The sequence below is a fragment of the Solanum stenotomum genome, chromosome 6 (genome assembly GCF_019186545.1).
Source record: "Solanum stenotomum isolate F172 chromosome 6, ASM1918654v1, whole genome shotgun sequence".
Lineage (NCBI taxonomy): Eukaryota > Viridiplantae > Streptophyta > Magnoliopsida > Solanales > Solanaceae > Solanum > Solanum stenotomum.
In genome coordinates this window covers 19,774,218-19,780,897 of record NC_064287.1, presented here as the reverse complement: position 1 = coordinate 19,780,897, position 6,680 = coordinate 19,774,218, and the positions used below count along the sequence as shown (strand labels likewise).

Sequence of the window (6,680 nt, the reverse complement as noted above, 5' to 3'; positions counted from 1 at the left end):
ATAGTGTGTATAAATACCTATATATAAATAGAGTTTCCGTCGAAGCTCGTGGGTGGCGTGGCACCCCCACGAGTCTTAATAGATCCGCCCCTGCCAATAAGGTTGGCCATCTTGGGTTGCTTGGTCTCCTTCTCCTGACAATTATGACCTATCATCAAGCAAACATTCTACAATATATAGAGGATTTCCATCATAAGTTACTAATTGAATGAACCACCTTCGTTTAGGATCTTGCACCAAAACAGAACATAGTTCATTGGGGAACATTACAATTTATGTTAATTATGAGAAAACAACTGACTCGAGGATATTAAATATCAACAGTAATATATCAATATCAAAAATATATTGTTGCATTATACTATAATACTTCATAGAGGATTGTGTCATTTCTTCAAGAAAAACACTCAGTCATCTATGATATCAATCTAATACATAACATATACTAATATAATATCATAGAAGACATCAATTCCTTAAAAATATATTACTAGTCTTCTAAGTTACGCGCATGGTATATATCATATACTGACAATGTATCATAGTGGACATGTTCATTTCTTAAAAAACAATATTTAGTTCTCTATAATACCACACATGGTATGTATCATATACTTATAAGGGTATTATAAGGGTTATTTTATTCATTAAAGAAAAACACGCAGTCCTCTACGATACTAATCTCGTATATATATCATACTAGAAGGGTATGGCATGTGCTAGCACAGGCCCAACATGCATGGTTTCGATTTCTTTTTGTCACTGCAACATTACAATAGTACAAGCAAACTAAACACGATGCCAACCTTCTTGGTTAAAGTTAGCATTAGCAAAACAATTCTTGTGCTTGTTTACATAATTGAATGAAACAAAGAATTTCTTTATGTAAAAAGAAGTTGTAAGAGAATTGTAATTGAGTTGCCTATTACAACCTATCTTATCCATAGTTCGGAGAGTTCAACTTTGCGATATTGATAACTTCCATAAGCCAACCTCACTCTTCATCTGGTTATACGCCATGAGAAAAATCTAACTCATTCTTATGCGAACAATGATTCAAGTAAAATCTGCAAAAAGAGAAGATCAAATCAATTTACAAATGTCAGAAAAATGCACATGGAAAATCCAGTGAATTACCAAATATAAGCATGCACTACCACATATGTCTTTTAAAAAAAAAAACTCTAGTGAAGTTATTACATTATTATAAGTTGTTTATCCACAAAATAAAGAAAGAGTAAGTAACATTACCTAACAATCATTTATTTCAGATTTGATCTCAAAAAATGAGAATTGTTTTCGCAGATGTAGCGCCACATCGATGCAACATGGAAGTACTTCATATATTGAGATAGAAAATTGCCTACACTTTCAGTTCAACATGCATGTATGACAACACAACCTGTTCATACATTGAGCAGAAATAGTTATATGATTTCCACTGAAATTTTAATTCATCTACAATATAATTGCTTTGTCGACTCTGTAAACTTTACCCCCTTATTCCTTTCATTGGGTAATAGCTCAATCAAATTCACACAATTCATTTAACAAATTATGAACTTTTGCGATTACTCCTATACAGGACAATCAATATGAGAATAAAACATCATACAATCGAATTAAAAACATTACACATACGTACTCTTGAGATTGTAGAACATGACATTGTTTATAAACCACAAAGTCTCAGGTCCTCCATGTCCATCATAGACACCAACAAATGTTCCCTGAGGTCTTAATTTCACAGAACTCAATGGCCCTGATTCCAGCTAACTTTGATCTTCCATCGAACTATTCCTGTACTATTATTTGTGAGTAGATTTTGAACATACAAAATCATGTAAGGATTTATGAAAGACGTGAAAAATGTGTTAAAAGTAAATGTGCTAATTACTAACACCAAATGCATGGTGCAATAACATAATTATGCATTCAGAACCTATTTAAAACAGTGTAGAAGATAATCACATTGAGAGCAACTTACTTAAAATGCTTTATGAACCATTCCAACATGTCTTGGACTCTTGGTTAGGCTCGCCAACTAATTTTACATCCATTAGAATGTACCTCTCTCTTTACCAATTCCGAAAAGTAAATTTGATGAGCTTTGTGAAGTCACAAAGTGGACACCATGTGAATACTCTCATTTTCATACTCGCGGAGACAAAGTGAAATGGCTCAATTTGTACCTGTTTTCAATACAAAAAAGAATTAGAAAGAAGAAAAGATTTTAACGACATAAGAAAATAACCCACTAAGAATAGCAAAGGAGTGTCGCCTATCTCCATAGTACCAGAATGCAAAAAAATAATCATGTTATAGATTGATAGGAGTTCTGAAGTCGAAGGCATTTTAAAATTGAAATCGTTTATCTACTCTATCTGAGGAAAGCTCATATCTTCTAACTAAAGCTTTAAGGACATAAATCAAGCAAGTTTTCGCACTACCTAGTCTGAGCAAAAATAAGGCAAATAGAAAACTACATAGAGCTCACTCTTATCAGCTAAATATTATGACGACAAAGCTGAATATTTAATGATCCAGTTTCTCGAATTAAGAACACAGAATCAGGTGCTTTCAAATGGACATCAAAACATGCAAAGATTGCCTGATATATGGACTCTGTGATATGATATAACTGCTCTAGATTACTCTAATTTGAAAGTTACAGAGGGTGATCTCACTACAATATATTATCAGCAGAATCACATACTAACACTGATAATAGCTATGTTCAGAGTAGAGATGTCAAAGACACAAACCAAGATCACTTCAATCAGCTAAGTTTCAAGATGATATATGACTGATATATGAACTCTGCTCTAAAGTAATCAAATTTCAAAATTACAAGGGGGCAATGAAACCACGGTAACCTAGACGATCTCATCAAGCTGTCCACAAATATAATACAGATAAAAAATCTCAAAAAAAATCATACTGTTCTAAAATAATCATTTTTCAAAATCACAGAGAACCTTGACACTATAGTATCCTAGAGGATCACCTTAAGTTATCCATGAAGACAATATAGATTAAAAAAACCTCTAAATAGAAATTCAACTGCTCTATAAAATAATCAAATTTCAAAATCATAGAGAGCGATGGCACTACGGTATCCTAGAAGATCACAGTAAGCTATCCACGAAGACAACACATATAAACAACTTCAAAAAAGGTTGTCTATACAGTATCCTAGACAATCAAGTTAAGTTATCCACAAATACCATAAAAGTCCTCAGATTAATTCTTAAATAATCAAATTTCAAAATCACAAAAATCGTGGCACCACAGTACTCCAAAAGATCACATTATTCTATCTACGAAGATAATAAAAAAATTGAAATTGCTATAAAATAGTCAAATTTCAAAATCACAAAGTGTGTGAAACTACAGAATCTTAGATGATGATGTAAAAATACACAGAGAAAAAAAATACTCTGAGACTTGCATCTAAAGAATTGTTGATGAGTTCATGGAGAAAGATCTTCTTGTAGCTGTAGAAAAGTGTTGATAATAGGACTGAGAGGTTGATTGATCTCAGCTTGGAAAGCAAATGTCGTTGTGTCTGCCATTTTTGGTAGATCTTAAGAGTTGTTGCTACTACGAAAAAGAATCTTAGGCGAAGTGAAACACAGAGGGACTCAAAAGCTAGAGATGGTTTATGGGCAGTTTTATATAACTTTATATTGAGAGCAACTTACTTGAAATGCTTTCCAAACCATTTCAACATGTCTTGTTATAGCTCGTCAGCTAATTTTACACTATTCACACGTAACCTTTAAAATTTGATGAGTGTCTGTGATGTTACATGCGAACACCATGTAATACTCCCATTTTCCTACTCACAGAGACCGAAAAAATTGATTCAAGTTGCACCTATTTTCAATACAAATGAAAGTTAGAAAGAAGAAAAGATTTCAAGGACGCAAGCAAATAATCCGTTGAAAAATACATATTTTTGAGAAATTATGAATAAGAATCTTGCAAAACTTCATACTCCAAGCAAAGAGTGTTGCCTATCTTTATTATCTGAAACCAAAGAAAAAAATCATGTTAGATTGGAGTGCTGGAAAAAAAAAGGCATATTAAATTGAAATTGTTTATATACCCTATTCTGACACCTCTGTAGAAATCTAAGTTGCACAAACACTTCACTTTTGATGTCGCACCCGTGTCGGAGTCTCCAAATATACACTACTTTTGGAGAATCCGACATGCACCCATTGACATTTTTGAAGAGTCCGAACAACATAGGTGAACACTGAATGAAAAGATCAGTCTCACGAAAAATGACTCACTCCTCTAGCACACCTAAAGATTAAAAGTAATCAAGTAGTTCATCGAAGAGAAGAACAAGATACAGATCAATTTAGGGTCCAACTGTTTGAGTCATCAATAAATTATGCCCATAAAGCTTGAATCTAAAGTAGCTCAAAATGTAAATATTGTAATCAAACATTAAAAAAGATAGTTAATTGGCTAGAAGATTGGATATAATACATTAAGGTTAATTACTTGTATTTAATAAGGGGAGTTTAATCAATCAAATGTGCCACAATCTCAAATTAGTTGCAGTATCTTCTATATGCACATTCACTTTATCATAGATAAAACTATGAAAGATGGAAACTTTGAGGCAACAATACCTTTTTGAATGAAGATCGTGTCTCCCTATTTTACTCATTTTATTGTTCTTTTTCTTTAAGCTTCTCCGGTGAATCCTCGACTCCCATCCTCCTTTAGCCTTCTTTTGTATAAGTTAGATAATTTTTCGAACAATTTGCTGAAGTCAGAGTCTAAATGATTATATGTATGTTTAAAATATGAATACCGAACTGAAATGCTATAGATGAAAGAGTGATTTTACTTGATACAAATTTTTCAAGTCCTCTCGCAATGTGATTCATTCCAATCTTATAACCCAAGAAAGAAGTCAACTTGCAGGGTTTGGTTGTATCATCCTTAGGCATCGAAAAAAAGGAAACAAAAATAGAATAGATGACGGATAAGGGAAGACTCAAAATATTTACTAAAGAGTAAAAGGTGCAGAAGTTGTAGAGAAGCTAAATCGCCAAACAAAAAAGTAGAAGGTTGCAAATGGTAAATTTTGCATTTATGCAGCTTCTGGTAACTATAAGATCTTGGAACATATGAGAGAACATACATAGGTTAAAATGTGATGAATTCAAGAACGGAATCTTACGGTAGCTTATTGTCTTCTTTAATATTGTCTCGTATGAGTACAAAGAAACTTATGCTATTAAATAGTTTCTGGTCAATAGGTTAACCCTCGATTTACGTGCTTAATGACCTTTATTGATTCAGAATTAGAGAAAGAATGTGCAATTCACTCATCAATGTTCTCTTTGTATATGAATCCTTGGCAACAATTGTTTGGCATATGGAGGATGCAAGAAAGCTGCCCTTATGATTTATTACCCTCTAAAACTATCTCAAGAATTAAAACAGATTCATATAATCAAAGATCAATTCAATCATAATAATGTACACTTAATAAATCAATAACAGACACAAAGATAGACAATCATCAATCACTTAATCACTGGAAGGGTCTAATAAGGCCGCAATTAAAAGATGGAAGTATTTCATGAATCAAATTTGACGAATTTTACTCCAAAAGATAGATTTCATATATTCCGTGATTTTGAAAAAATCTCACCTTAGAAGCATGATCAAGATTTAGGTTCAAATCTTTAAAAAAATAGTCTTTTCAGATTTTGAAAATCTAAATAGCAGAGGCAATTCTATGGGGCTTAATAATACCACTTACTTTTGTGTGAGTTTTTGATTTGCGTCTTCCAAATATAGTAGCTACCTGCATATAAATTTCATAAACATTATTCATTTTCATCAATTGTAATACATAGTGACAATGAACTCGAAGTTCTATTGAACATTTGTTGAACGGTAAGTAATCATTATGAGCAGTTCGAGTACTTCTCAAGATGAACAAACTTCGTTTCAATATAAGTAGTCATCGGGCTCTTAAAAAATTGTATAGTTTCACCATTCATATGGTTGTTTTCTGTATTTCATTCCTCGTCACTCAAACAGCTTGAGAGTAAAGATACTAAACAACAATATGTAATCAATGGTGAGAATTCCATAACAAGTTTGTTTTGGGGATTTCAGGCAATATTTTCAGATTGAACTTTCTAATTTAGTATCTGAAACTGTCATTATTAATTCTTTATTTTGTAAATTTTAACTCATCTAGAGTTATCAAAAGCAAATTGAAAGATATTTCAAATGAAATCAATTGTCAATAATTTTTCAACTTTAAGTATTCTGATTATAACCACTAAGCAATTTTTGCACATTACAGAGGTATGAACCAATATATATTATAGCATGATCACTTTCTTTATGCAATAACATAAGCACATTATGGCCACTACAATGATGTCTACAAGTGCAACTCTGCTTAACATGATATTAGAACCTTAATACATAACAACGCCACAAAGTAGGAATGAGCTTAGAAGCAACTATTTTTCCTACAATGCTAGGGTTAGCACCTAGCAGTCAATGATTTGCAGTGAATTACAACATAAATTTAGTGTGTCCAACTTTTAGAAATTTCCGAACAAAATATGAGCAAAACTTAACGAAACACTCACATGCAGTAACCTTGAACAAACACTTCACAATTTGGA

The 6,680-nt window shown here is 32.3% G+C and overlaps 1 long non-coding RNA gene across 2 annotated transcripts; it reads right to left on the bottom strand.

Moving 5' to 3' along the window:
* Positions 1–770: 770 nt before the first annotated feature.
* On the bottom strand, positions 771–5,526 carry LOC125868040 (uncharacterized). 2 transcript variants are annotated; one of them, XR_007446699.1, is made up of 6 exons: positions 4,650–5,526; positions 3,705–4,032; positions 1,988–2,192; positions 1,636–1,800; positions 1,252–1,402; positions 771–1,067 (listed from the first exon to the last, which is right to left on the bottom strand). It is a non-coding gene; the product is annotated as an uncharacterized LOC125868040 (long non-coding RNA). The 2 variants fall into 2 exon arrangements; XR_007446700.1 differs by having other exon boundaries at positions 1,646–1,800.
* Positions 5,527–6,680: the final 1,154 nt, after the last annotated feature.